The sequence below is a fragment of the Callithrix jacchus genome, chromosome 12 (assembly GCF_049354715.1).
Source record: "Callithrix jacchus isolate 240 chromosome 12, calJac240_pri, whole genome shotgun sequence".
Classification (NCBI taxonomy): domain Eukaryota; kingdom Metazoa; phylum Chordata; class Mammalia; order Primates; family Cebidae; genus Callithrix; species Callithrix jacchus.
Window position 1 is genome coordinate 24,325,850 of NC_133513.1, and position 15,256 is coordinate 24,341,105.

Consider the following 15,256-nt stretch of genomic DNA (forward strand, 5'->3'; position numbering starts at 1 on the left):
TATCTCAAAATAAATAAATAACAAAACAAAAACAAAGAAATATGTACATCATGAAGTCTTTGATTTACTTGCTTGCTCTTTCATGCCTAGCTGTTCCAGTACCCCTAAATTGGCCCAGTAGCCCTAACTTTATAACAAAAGTGATTGCTTGCCGCTATAGAACCCAACCCAAACTACTGAGTGTGTGAATGAACCCTCCTTTCTGCTCTACGCTTTGTATACTCTGCATTGTTTTGAAATGTACATTGTACTTACTATGCTTGGATTCAGGCATTTCTCATGCAAAAAATTTTACTTGCATAGAATACAAACTGCAAGTGAACTGAAATAAATTAGTGTGTGTGTGTGTGTGTGTGTGTGATGATAAAAGTAATACACATTCTAGAAACTTTGTAAAATTCAGAAAAATTTAAATAAGAAAATATTTGGACAGCTGTGGTGGCTCACATGTGTAGTCCCAACTACTCGGGAGGCTGAGGTGGGAGGATCACTTGAGCCCAGGAGTTGTAAGTGAGCTGTGACTGCACCACTGCATTCCAGGCTGGGCTAAAGAGTGAGACACTACTTCAAAAATATTAATAATAATCGGCCAGGTGCAGTGGCTCACACCTGTAACCTCAGCACTTTGGGAGGCTGAGGCAGGCAGATCACTTGAGGTCAGGAGTTCAAGACCAGGCTGGCCAACATGGTGAAACCCCATCTCTATTAAAAATACAAAAATTAGCCAGGCATGGTGGCACATGCCTGTAATCCCAGCTACTGGGGAGGCTGAGGCAGGAGAACTGCTCGAACCCAGGAAGCAGAGGCTGCAGTGAGCCAAGATTGTGCCATGGCACTCCAGCCTGAGCAATAGGAAAACACTGCATCTAAAAAAATAAAATTAGTAACTATAAAGAAGAATTTTTTTAAAAAGTTCATTCATGGTTTCACCATCTGAAAACAGAGCATTTCATTAACATTATGTCACAGTTCCGCCAATGCTTTCTTCTCCTTTTGCCTATATGTATTATGGGATCCTATGTTGAAATATTTATATCTTTTTTCTGCTCCAGAGCTTCCTTTTCCCTGACAGTCCTTCTCCCATTCAAGCAAGTCTGCTCTAAATTTTCTTACCTCAGCAAATGAATGAGAAAACAGAAAGAGAAAATGAAAATTCTTCCAGCTTTTGAGTTTTCCAAAAACTCAAGTTAGGATCCTAGATTTGAGACAATAACCAGCCTGGCCAACATGGAGAAACCAGTCTCTGCTAAAAGTACAAAAATTAGCCGGGTGTGGTAGCACGTGCCTGTAATCCCAGCTACATGGGAGACTGAGGCAGGAGAATCACTTGAAACTGGGAGGTGGAGGTTGCAGTGAGCCGAGATCGTGCCATTGCACTCCAGCCTGGGCAGCAGAGTGAGACTCCATCTCCAAAAAAAAAAGATTTGAGACACTAAATGAGACTGGAAAAGAATTTCCAGACTTTGAGAGGAGGGAGAATAAGGAGGAACAGGGAGAAGCTGCTCCAGTTCTCCAAGGAAGGGAGACTCAGGCCTGCAGCCCCTCACCCAAGGACGGGACCCCATGTAGGTTTGTGGGATCCAAGGGCAGAGGAGATCTGCGTTTTGCTTCCTGGGAAGAGCCTGGGAAAGCAGGAAGACTCCAGAAGAGAAGTTGCATTCTGTGTTGGGGCAGAGGGGTCCTTAGAGGGGACCCCAATGTCCACTGTAACAAGGAGGTGGGCAGATGTTTACCACATGCCTGAGTGCCTGAGAGTGGCTTGGAGGAGGGAGGGAGAGAGAGATGATAAGTAGAGATAAAGAGAGAACATGCATGCTTACATAGAGATTGAGAACATGCTATTGAAAACAGAGAGAGAGAGAGGGAGAAAGAGAACATGTGTGCTCACGTAGAGATCCAGAACATGCTATTGAAAACAGAGAGAGGGAGAGAGAGAACATGTGTGCTCACATAGAGATCCAGAACATGCTACTGAAAACAGAGAGAGAGGGAGGGAGAGAACACGTGTTGCTCAAAATAGAGATGGAGATAGAGATCGAGAACACGCATGCTGAAAATAGACACACACAAAGCGAGGACATGTGTGCCCAAAAATACATATGTAGAGAGAAATGGAGAGAACATGTGTGCCCAAAATAGAGATAAAGAGAGATAGAGGCTGGGTGGAGTGGCACACACCTGTAATCCCAGCTCTTTGGGAGGCTGAGGTAGGTGGATCATGTGAGGTCAGGAGTTCCAGACCAGCCTGGCCAACATGGTGAAACACCATCTCTACTAAAAATACAAAAAAATTAGCTGGGTTTGGTGGTGGGTGCCTATAATTCCAGCTACTGCAGGGGCTGAGGCAGGAGAATCACCTGAACCTGGGAGATGGAGGTTGCAGTGAGCTGAGATTGCGCCATTGCACTCCAGCCTGGGTAACAGAGTGACATTCCATCTCAAAAACAAAACAAATTAGAGAGAATATGAATGCTCAAAATAGAGACAGAGAGAGAGAGAAAGAGAACATGTGTGCTCAAAAAGTATATGTGTATGAAGAGAAAGAGAAGTAAAGAGAAAGAACATGTGTGCTCAAAATAGAGATAGAGACAGACAGAGATAGAGAGAGGGAACCAAGAGAGAGACAGAGGTAAAGAGAGAGAACATGCGTGCTCAGAAAAGAGAGAGAGAACATGCATGCTCAAAACGGAAAGGCAGAGAGAAAGGCCAGGCTCGAGGTGGCCCACACCTGTAATCCCAGAATTTTGAGAGGCCGAGGAGGGTGGATCACCCGAGGTCAGGAGTTTGAGACCAACCTGGCCAATATGGTGAAATCTTATTTCTACAAAAATACAAAAGTTAGCCATATATGATGGTGGTTGCCTGTTATCCTAGCTACTTGGGAGGCTGAAGTGGGATAATCGCTTGAACCCAGGAGATGGAGCTAGCTGTGAGTCAAGATTGAGCCACTGCACTCCAGTCTGTGTGACAGAGACTCCATCTCAGAAAAAAAAAAGCAGAGACAGAACACATGTGCTCAAATATACGTGTGTATATATACATAAATACATATATGTCTGTGTGTGTGTATATATATACGTATATAAATGTATGTTATGTGTATGTGTATATATATATATATATATATATATATATATAGAGAGAGAGAGAGAGAGAGAGAGAGAGAGAGAGTTGGAGGGAGGGAGAGAGCAGGTGAGAGGGGAGGAGGGAGGAGGGAGACTTCAGAGGGGAAGGACAGGCAATACAGCAGAGGCCATCGGCATCTCAAGGGCGGCCGGCTGGTGCAGATGGTGACCAGGCTCCTGTGCCCTCTTGCCTGTTGGTGCTGTGTAGGCTCCACAGAACTTAAACCCACCCTGAAAAAGGCTAGGAAAAGCCAGATGGGATTGAATTTCTTCCACCTGGCACAAAAGGAGCTTAAAATAAAAGTTACATTTTATAAAGCTTATGAAGTTCTATAAGATTTTACAAAGTTGGCGGGGCCAGGTGGCTTATGCCTGTAATGCCAGCACTTTGGGAGGCCGAGGTGGGCGGATCCCCTGAGATCATGAGTTCAAGACCAGCCTGACCAACATGGAGAAACCTTGTCTCTATTAAAAAGAATACAAAATTAGGTGGGCGTCTGTAATCCCAGCTACTCTGGAGGCTGAGTCAGGAGAATCGCTTAAAACTGGGAGGCGGAGGTTGCAGTGACCCGTGATCGCACCATTGCGCTCTAGCCAGGGCAACAAGAGCAAAACTCCATTTCAAAAAAAAAAAGATTTTACAAAGTTGATAAATTTTATAAACTTATAAAGAAATAAAGTTCTATTTCTTCCCTGCACCTCAGTGTGTGCTCAAGAACTCTGAAACCTCGAGATCTATACATACATCAATAGCTTTTCTTCTATTCTAACAGAATAGAGAAAGCAGAAATAGAAAACAGGAGAAATATTTCAATCATAATAGCACTGAAAGGAAAATGCTTAGGAATAACTTTAAGTAGAAAGGCACAGGACCTATAGAAAGAAAACCTTACGATCTTATGAAAGACATAAAATATGAACAAATGTAAAGGGATGTTCCTGCATGGGAAGATTTCACATAATTAATGTGAATTCTCCCCAGATCAAGTTGGGTGTGGTGGCTCACGTTTGTAATCCCAACACTTTGGGGGGTTGAGGTAGGAGGATTGCTTGAGGCCAGGAGTTTGAGACCAGCCTGGGCATCATAGCAAGACTCTGTTTCTACAAAAAAAAGTTTTAAAAATAGCTGGCTGTGGTGGTGGGAGGATCACTTGAGTCCAGGAGTTTGAGGCTGCAGTGAGCAATAATTGCACAATTGCACTCAAACATGAGTTAGAAAGTGAAACCCTGTCTCTAAAAACAATAACAAAACAAATAAAATAAAAAACTCAAAAAACAAAAATTGTCCCCAACAAAGCAAACAAAACATCCCAAAAAACAAACAAACAAAAATTGTCCCCAAATTAAAATATAAGTATAATGTAGTTCTTTTTTTTTAGACAAACTCTCTCTTGTTGCCCAGGCTGGAGTGCAGTGGTGTGATCTTGGCTCACCGAAATCTCCACCTCTTGGGTTCAAGCAATTCTCCTACCTCAGCCTCCCCTGTAGCTCTTTTGATCAAGTTTTTAAAATTGGCTAAAATAACGATTATATGCAAGAATAAATGTTTGATGTGCTTTTTTCACATTGCATGCCTGTATCAAAACATCTCATGTGCCCTATAAATTTATACACTACGTACCCACAAAAATAAAAAATTTGAAATAAAAGAATAAATGCTTGAGACTAGTCAAGAAAAGTGTGAGAATAAAGAAAAATGGGAAAGGGGCTTAGTTTTACTTGACATCAGAACATACTGCAAACCACAGTATCAATATAATTTTAGCACAGGAATTGATAAATAAATAAATATATGAGTTGGATTGAACAGAGAATCCAGAAATAAGTATCAGCATATATGATAACTTAATAAATGTCCAAGATGATATTTTTATTATTTATTTATTTATTTGAGACAAAGTTTTGCTCTTGTTGCCCAGGCTGGAGTGCCATGGCGTGATCTTGGCTCACCGCAACCTCCGCCTCTTGAGTTCAAGCTATTCTCCTGCCTTAGCCTCTAGAGTAGTTGGGATTACAGGCATGCACCACCATGCTTGGCTAATTTTGTATTTTTAGTAGAGACGGGGTTTCTCCATGTTGGTCAGGCTGGTCTCGAACTCCCAACCTCAGGTGATCTGCCCGCCTCGGCTTCCCAAAGTGCTGGGATTACAGGTGTGAGCCACCGTGCCTGGCCTATAGTAAACTTTTGATTGCAGAAGGTACAAAAATCACAGGTCCTATAGTGAACATATCTGTTTGATTATGATTGTTTGTATACTGTTTGTTATGCACAGATCAACAAATAGAAATTGACCAACTCCCCCAGAAAGTTCCTTGTGCCCCATTTCAAGAGTAATCTCTACCCTGACTTCTCACGCTATAGATTATTTTTGTCTGGTTTTGATCTTTATATAAATGGAATCATATAGCATGTGCTCTTCAACATCTGGCTTCTTTTTTAGTATTATTTTTGTGAGATGTGTAGCTGTAGTTCATTATTATTGCCTTATAGCATTACATTGCATGAATATGCCACAATTTATTTATTCATTCTATTTTTTTTTTTTTTTTGAGATAGAATCTCATACTGGGCTGGAGTCACCTGGGCTGGAGTGCAGTGATGTGATTTCTGCTCATTGCAACCTCCGCCTCCCAGGTTCAAATGATTCTCCTGCCTCAGCCTCCCAAGCAGCTGGGATTACAGGCGCCCGCCACCATTCCTGGCTAATTTTTTGTATTTTTAGTAGAGAAGGGGTTTCATTATGTTGATCAGGTTGGTCTCAAATGACTGATTTTGTGATCCGCCTGCCTTGGCCTTCCAAAGTCCTGTGATTGATTACAGGTGTGAGCCACAGCACCGACCTATCCATTCTAACTTTTTCAACTTTTATCTTAAGTTCAGGGGTTCAAGTGCAGGTTTGTTATGTAAGTAAACTTGTGTCATGGGGGTTTGTGGTACAGATTATTTCATCACCCAGGTAGTAAGCCTAATACCCACTAGTTATTTTTCCTGATCCTCTCCCTCTTCCCCCACTCCACCCTCCAAAAGGCCCCAGTGTGTCATTCCTTTCTATCTGTTCTCACATACAAGTGAGAATATGCGGTATTTGGTTTTCTGTTCCTGGGTTAGTTTGCTAAGGATAGCAGCCTCCAGCTCCAACCATGTCCCTGCAAAGGACATAATCTTGTTCTTTTTTATGGCTGCACCATTGTCGTGTTAATGGGCATTAGTTTTTTTCCCTACCAGTTTTTGGCTTTTATGAATAGTTCTATGAATATTTTTGTACTATTTAATTTATTTAATTTATTTATTTAGAGATGGAGCCTTGCTCTGTCACCAGGCTGGACTGCAGTTGTGTGATCTTGGCTCACTGCAACCTCCACCTCTCAGGTTCAAGTGATTCTCCTGCCTTAGCCTCCCAAATAGCTGGGATTACAGGTATGTGCCACCATGCCCGGCTAACTGTTTTGTATTTTTAGTAGAGACGGGGTTTCACCATTGGCCAGGATGACCTCAATCTCTTGACCTTGTGACCTACCCGCTTCAGCCTCCCAACATGCTGGAATTACCAGCGTGAGCCACCGCGCCCAGCCTTATATTTTGTTTTCAGAGATAAAGTGTCATTCTGTCACCCGGGCTGAACTGCAGTAGCTAGATCATAGCTCACTGCAGCCTCCAACTCCTGGGCTCAAGCGATCCTCCTGCCTCAGCTTCCCAGATAGCTGGGACTACAGTTTGTGCCACCACCATGCCTGGCTAATTATTTTATTGTTTTGTAGAGACAGAGGTCTCACTATATTGTCCAGGCTGGTCTCAAACTCCTGGACTCAGGTGATCTTCCTGCTTCTGCCTTGTAACTGCTGGGATTCCAGGTGGGAGCTGCTGTGCCCGCTGTACATATCTGTACATGAACGTATCTATGCATTTCTGTTGGGTATATACTTAGCAGATGAATTTCTGGGTCATAGGAGATGTGTATGTTCTGCTTCAGTACATTTTGCCAAACAATTTTCTAAACTTCCAGATTGTACTTGGTGGTGGTTGGGGGGGGAATTTCTTATGCAATACAGAAAATATAGAAGCTTTAAGAAAAGACAGATACACACGAAATCATGAAATATATAAAAATTTAAAACTTTAGAATAGACCCCACAGACAAACATTGGATTAGAAAAAATATTGGCAATATAGAAGATAAGTAAAGGATTAACATCTATTATATACAAACTGCTCCTATAAATTGACAAGAAAAAGACAAACAACCAAAAATTATGCAAAGTCTATGAATAGGCTCTTACATAAGATCAACTCCACGCATAGGAAAATGTGCTCAAAATCACTAGCAGTCAGAGAATGTAAAAACAAGATGAAAAAAGTAACAGCAAGTATATCACTTTATGCCCATAAATTTGCAAAAATTAAAAAGAAGTCTGTGGGAATAAAAGAATATTGAGAATTGCTGAGGCTGAGCCATGAGTTTTTGGAGGTTCATCATACTATTCTGTTTGCGTTCACGATGTTTGAAAATGTCCATAAAATAAAGAAATGTAGGAGAAAATTGCCAAGCATGGAGGCACGTGCCTGTAGTCCCAGCTACTCAGAAGGCTGAAGCAGGAGGATTGCTTGAACCCAGGAGTTTAAGGTTTCAGTGAGCTATGATTGTGCCACTGCACTCCAGCCTGGGCAACAGAGCCAGACGCTGTCTCAAAAAAGTTAAATAAGTAAAAAGAACAAGAACAAGAAAAGGAGACCCAAACAAACAAAAAGAAGGCTAAACCTATTGCTGTCAGGGTTGTGGGGAAGAGCACAGTCTCACATGGTACTGGTGGAAATGCAAATTGTTACAGACTTAGTGGTTATATTTTTTTAATGTTTTCTAGAAATGGGGATCTTGCTTATTGTCCAGGCAAGAAACTCGAACTCCTGGCCTCAAGTGATCTTCCTGCCTTGGCCTCCCAAAGTGTTGGGATTACAGGTGTGAGCCACCATGCCTGGCCTGTTATGTATTTGAAGGCATCTATTAATGACTGTTAACAATAAAAAATACACAACTCCTTTGACCTGGATCCACTTTCGGGATGTTTTCCACAAAAATAAAAGCACCAGGTTTATAATGGTAGAAATATCAGTGTGTTGACTGTAGCATTGTTCTTAGTGACAAACAAGAGGAAACAATGAAAGTATCCTTCAACTGAGAAATAGCTGACTGAAGGCGGAGGCAGACAGATCACTTGAGGCCAGGAGTTCGAGACCAGTCTGGCCAACATGCTGAAACCCTGGCACTACTAAAATAAAAACGAAAATTACCAGGTGTGGTGGCGCATGCCTGTAGTCCCTGCTATTCCTGAGGCTGAGGCATGAGACTCGCTTGAACCCGGGAGGCAGAGGTTGCAGTGAGCCGAGATTGCACCACTGCACTCCAGCCTAGGTGACAGAGTGAGACTCTGTCTCATTAAAAAAATTAAAAAGAGAAATAGTTGACCAAACTATATAACACCTGCAATTTGGAGTATTATGTAGCCATTAAAAATAATATATTGGAGGCTGGGCACGGTGGCTCATGTAATCCCATCACTTTGGGAGGTCGAGGCAAGTGGATCACCTGAGGTCAAGAATTTGAGACCAGAGACTGATCCAAGATGGCCCATCACTAACAGCTCGGGATTGTAGCTCCCAGTGAAAGCTCAGAGAACGAGACGACGCCACACTTTTAGACGAATTTTCGTCACTCACAGATCAGCTGATTCCCAGTGGAGGAGCCCCACGGGTCGCCAGCATGACTCTTGTGGCCGCCGCAGCGGTTTTGCCGGAGTCTCAGCGCAGCAGCTCTTCATGCAGAGCAAACAGGACTGCTACCCCTACTGACTGGAGTTTGGAGCTCCGGGAAGTCAGAGCCGCTTGTTGCGGACCCAAGAGGGAAGCCAGACCAGAGATTCCCGGGCAGAAGAGCACCATCAGTCTTATCGCTGCTATTTAGGCCGCCACAGTGGGTTGCTCGGATCCCAGTACTGGGAATCAATAAATCGGACGTTGACTCAGAAACCTAATTAGAAAGGCAGTTCATCTACAATGAAGGGAAAAAAACAGCCTAAGAAGGCCGAGTATACTCAAAATCAGAACCCATCAGCAACGGAACAAGCCCTGATGGAAAAGGACTCATCAGCAATGGAACAAGCCCTGATGGAAAAGGACTCATCAGTAACGGAACAAGCCCTGATGGAAAAGGACTGTGTTCCATTATCTGAAGTAGGCTTTAAAAGGTGGATGATAAGAAACTTCTGGGAGTTAAAGGAACTTGTTCTAACCCAATGTAAAGAAACTAAGAACTTTGAAAAAAGGTTCGATGAAATGATGAAAACAATAGACAATATAGAGAGGAATACAAATGAACTTATGGAGTTGAAAAATACAACACGAGAACTTAGTGAAATATGTACAAGCTTAAATAGCCGAATGGATCAAGCAGAAGAAAGGATATCAGAGGTCGAAGACCAACTTAATGAAACAAAACGACAAGACAAGAATAGAGAAAAAAGGATAAAAAGGAATGAGCAAAGTCTCCAAGAAATATGGGACTATGTGAAAAGACCTAATATACGTTTGATCGGTGTACCTGAATGTGACGGAGAGAATGAATTCAAGCTGGAAAATACTTTTCAGGACATTATCCAGGAAAATTTTCCCAACTTAGCAAAGCAGGACACTATTCAACCCCAGGCAATACAGAGAACACCACAAAGATATTCCTCAAGAAGACCAACCTCAAGGCACATAATCGTTAGATTCACCAGGATAGAAAGGAAGGAGAAACTATTAAGGGCAGCCAGAGGGAAAGATCAGGTTACCCATAAAGGGACGCCTATTAGGCTTACAGCACATCTCTCAGCGGAAACCCTACAAGCTAGAAGGGAGTGGGGGCCAATATTCAATATACTTAAAGCACAGAACTTTCAACCCAGAATTTCATATCCTGCCAATTTAAGCTTTACAATTGAAGGAAAAATAAAATCTTTTAGGAACAAGCAAGTACTTAGAGATTTTATTACCACCAGGCCTGCTTTACAAGAACTTCTAAAAGAAGTATTATACACAGAAAGGAACAACCAGTATGACCCTTTCTAAAAATACACCAAAAAGTAAAGAGCATTAACATAAAGAAGAATTTTTATCAACAAAAGGACAAAATAGCCAGTTAATATCAAATGGCAGTAACCCTAAATTTAAATCGACTAAATCCCCCAATCAAAAGATACAGACAAAATCTAACAGTATATCTAAAGATATACAAAGACGCAAAATAAAGGGTTGGAAAAAAACTTACCAACCAAATGGAGAGCAAAAATAAATAAATAAAAAGCAGGAGTTGCAATTCTCACAATTAATAAAATAGATTTCAAAGTTACAAGGATAAGGGTAAAAGGATTAATGTAATAATAAGAGATCTTAACACCCAGATACATAAGACCCATAATGAGATTTAGATTCAACGAAACAGAAAATCGATAACGATATCCAGGACTGGAACTCAGAACCAGAACAAATAAACTCAATTAGAGCTCTCCATTTTAAACACACAAACTATACATTATCCACTTTAAACACACAAAATATCAATCGGCCATTATTGATACCCATTTTAGGAATGAAGTAATATTTCTTTTTCCCTCCTTTTCTCTTTTTCCCTCTTTTTCTTTCTTTTTCTCCCTTAAAAAAAAAAGAGAGAGAGAAAAAAAAAAAGAATTTGAGACCAACCTGCCCAACATGGTAAAAACTCATCTCTACTAAAAATACAAAATTAGTTGCATGTGGTGGTGTGGTAGTGGGTGCCTGTAATCCCAGCTACTTTGGAGGGAGGAGAATTGCTTGAATCTGAGAGGCAGAGGCTGCAGTGAGCTGAGATCACACCACTGCACTCCAGCCTGTGTGACAGTGCAAGATTCTGTTTCAAAAAGAAAAAAGAAAATATATTGGCAGCTGGGCATGGTGGCTCATGCCTATAATCCCAGCACTTTGAGAGGCTGAGGTAGGAGGATTACTTGATCCAGGAGTTTGAGACCAGCCCGGGCAACACAGTGATACCCTATGTCTACAAAAAATTTAAAAAATTAGCCAGGTGTGGTGGCATTGCACCTGTGGTCCCAGTTATACAGGAGGCTGAGGCAGGAAGATGGCTTGAGCCCAGGAGATGAAGGCTGCCGGGAGCTGTACTTGTGTTACTCTTCTCTCCAGCCTGGGTGATAGAGCAAGTCCTTGTCTTAAAACAAAAATAAATTAGAGTACATTTATTGACTTCGAAGAATTTCTTTGAGTCACATTGAGAATTGCAAGATGAGAAACAACCTTATAGGAACTTATTTTTGTAAAACTTTGCATATATGTTTGTAAGTTATTTTATATGAGCATGGAGAAAAATAGAGAATGTAATATAATGGTTTGTTAACAGGGGTTTTGTGGTAGGCTGGAGGGAGTGTTATACTAATGAAAGAGTAAAACCAGCAAAAAAGAAAGAAAAAAGCTACTAAAAAATAGAAAATACTTTCATATGTATCCCATTTATATACATTTAGATGTATCTATGTGGTATACATGTATGCACTAATATACAAATACATCCTTGACCAAATAAAAGAGTTGTTTATATTAATATGCAGAATTTTTTTTAAAAACAACTTTGGGGACGGTATCTCTTTCTGTCACCCAGGCTGGAGTGTGCCCAGGCTGGTCTCGAACACTCAGCCTCAAGCAATCAACAATCCTTCTGCCTCAGCCTCCCGAAGTGCTGGGATTAAAGGCATGAGCCACCACTCCCGGCCTGGAGAAATTTTAATTCCCATACTCTGCCAGTTCTGCACATCATAAATTTAGTGCATTGGAATGTCTTTGGAAACACAATGAGAGTCTTCCTTTCATCCTCCTCAAAATAGTCACTTTTGCTGCGCATATGTGATTCACTTAATAGCTAAGTAACTTGCAAGGAAGGTTTTCTTGTCTCCATTTTACAGACGAGCAAACTAAATTTCATAGAGGTGAAGTAATTTGTCCAAATTTACAAAGCTAGTAAGTGATGAGGCAGCGATTCAAAGCTAGATCTGACTCCTGAGTCTGTGAGCTTAATCTCTATGTTCTATTTCCTTCCCTTGATACGTTTTTCAATGGATTTGCCTCTTCTAGATCAGGGTGTTGTGATCTAATGAGCTGATATTAAGATTTAGGCTTCAAATAAGGGAGCCATTGAGGTAATGCCAGCTTCTGTTGCCTGAGCTGAAGCAGTTCATCCTCAATTGGGCTATGCTAATTCACTGGCACAACACGCTGTTTTTGTTCATTTGTTTTTTGAGACGGAGTTTCATTCTTGTTGCCCAGGCTGGAGCACAATGGCGAAATCTTGGCTCATTGCAACCTCAGCCTCCTGGATTCAAGAGATTCTCCTGCCTCAGCCTCCCGAGTAGCTGGGATTACAGGCATGTGCCATCGCACCTGGCTAATTTTTTTTAAATTATATTTTTAGTAGAGACAAGGTTTCATCATGTTGGCCAGGCTGGTCTTGAACTCCTGACCTCAGGTGATCCGCCAGCCTTGGACTCCCAAAGTGCTGGGATTACAGTTTTGGGCCACCACGCCCAGCCCACACTGGGATTTAAGGCCAAAGCTGGTCCCTATATCATCCCCAGGGGACCTGTGGCCTCATATCTCCTCCAGGGACTCACCCACACACAGCATCAGTACTCAGGCATTCCATTCTCTCCTTCCAGTCCTGGGCATGAAGAACTATCTCCTTATATCGGAGGAAGGCCAGAAAGTCCAGCAGGACTGGGTTTCAGGGGCAGAGTCCTCTAGATTTCCTTTTTGCCTCATGAGAGGCCTTTAGTGGTAACATTTAAAAATGCAGGCTCATGATTCCCTTGAAATGACAAAAGCAAGCCAAGGGTTCCAAGCTGTTTTCATTATTGGTTATCCACGGAGAAGGGAGAGAGTGGGGAAAAAACAGGGTAGTGACCTGGAGGACGCTCGAGGGAGGCTCCTGGGGGATCTAACTGCGTTGCCTTCCTTCCTTCCTTCCTTCCTTCCTTCCTTCCTTCCTTCCTTCCTTCCTTCCTTCCTTCCTTCCTTCCTTCCTTCCTTCTTTCCTTTCTTTTTCTTTCTTTTCTTTCTTTCCTTTCTTTCGAGTTTCACTCCTGTTGCCCAGGCTGGAGAGCAATGACGTAATCTCAGTTCACGGCAATCTCTGCCTCCCTGGTTCAAGTGCTTCTCCTATCTCAGCCTCCTAAGTAACTGGGATTACAGGCACTTGCTACCTTACCTGGCTAATTTTTGTATTTTCAGTAGAGACGGGGTTTTACCATGTTGGCCAGGCTGGTCTTGAACTCCTGACCTCAGGCGACCCACCTGCCTTGGCCTCCCAAGGTGCTGGGATTACAGGTGTGAGCAACTGTGCCTGGCCTTTTTTTTTTTTCTCTTCTATCTTCTCCATCTATGCACTTTTTCTTGGCTGGCAATAGCAACATGGTTTTGGACGTTGGGATCTTGATCTTGCTCTTGGGTTGGGAAATGCCACTTTAGGAAAGAATCAGTGCTTTGATTTTAAGCAGCTGCAATGGTCATCTTTGGTTCTGATATTTGCATGTATTTTCTAAATTTGGGGGTGTGTAATTTGCCCTGAGATATTCTTATGAGTTTTATTGACTTCTAGAACTTTGGAAAGGTGAGACATGCCAGACTCTGGCTGAAGTAAATAAATCAATTCTGCAGGCCTTGAAGGACCCACACGATCCGCTGACCTATATGAATGAGCTTTTTCAGTCTGTCAAGATGGCCAAGTGCAGTGTCTCATGCCTGTAATCCCAGCACTTTGCGGAGCCAAGGTGGGAGGATTGCTTGAGCCCAGGACTTTGAGACCAGCCTGGGCAACATAACAAGATCTCATCTCTGCTGAAAAAAAAACCGCTGAGCGTGATGGTGCACACCTGTGGTCCTAGCTACTCGGGAGGCTGAGGTGGGAGGATCGCTTGAGCTGGGGAGGCTAAGACAGAAGTGAGGACTATGATCACCATTGCACTCCAGCCTGCACAACAGAGCGAGACCCTGTTTCAAAAAGACAAAACTGAGATGGTTAAGAATGAGAGACAATAGAGAAGAAGAATAACAGGCCAAGTGTGATGGCTCACGCCTGTAATCCCAGCATTTTTGGGGACCAAGGTGGGCAGATCACCTGAGGTCAGGAGTTCGATACCAGCCTGGCCAACATGGGGAAACCCCGACTCTACAAAAAATATAAAAATTAGCCGGGCATGGTGGTGTATGCCTGTAATCCAAGCTACTCGGGAGGCTGAGGCAGGAGAATGACTTGAACCCAGGAGGTGGAGGTTTCAGTGAGCCAAGATCAAGCCACTGCACTCCAGCCTGGGAGACAGAGTCTCACTCTGTCTCAAAACAAAACAAAACAAACAAAAAAAACCACCCAAACCCCAAACCCAAAACAAAAGAAAAACAGTAACAGTAACAGCAATAAGAGTACAGATACAGGGTGTTTGACATGGGCCAGGCGCTGTACGAAGGGCCTTGCTTAGATACTGTCATATATTCTCACCACAATCCTACAGGGTAATTACTACTACAATTCCCGTTTCATCTATGACCAAACTGAGTCCCAGAAAAGGTTGAGAGAAGCTTAGAGTTAACTTTCCGTAGACACACAACTTGTAAGCTAAATCACAGAACCAGGCAGGGACAGTCTCAAAAACAAACAAACAGGGCTGGGCATGGTGGCTCAAACCTGTAATCCCAGCACTTTGCGAGGCCGAGGGGCAGGGTTGCCTGAGCCCAAGAGTTCAAGACCAGCCTGGACAACATGGTGAGACTCTGTCTCTAAACAGAAAAATAGATAAATAATAAAATATAGAGCCGGGCTTTGAACCTTGGTGGATCTAACTTCTAATCGGAAGTTCTTAACCTCTGTGCTACACTGCATTTCAGAGAAGGTTCTTTGGGCACATTTTTTTTTCTTCTTTTCTCTAGGACTGAATGATACTGCTGTGAGTTTTAGATCTTGGTGGAAGCAGGAAATTGATGGTGATAGTGGTCGCGTTTGCATGGTCGTGGCTTATTTCGGGTCATGAAATTGTCTACTTAGGCGCCAAGTTTATCCTGGTGT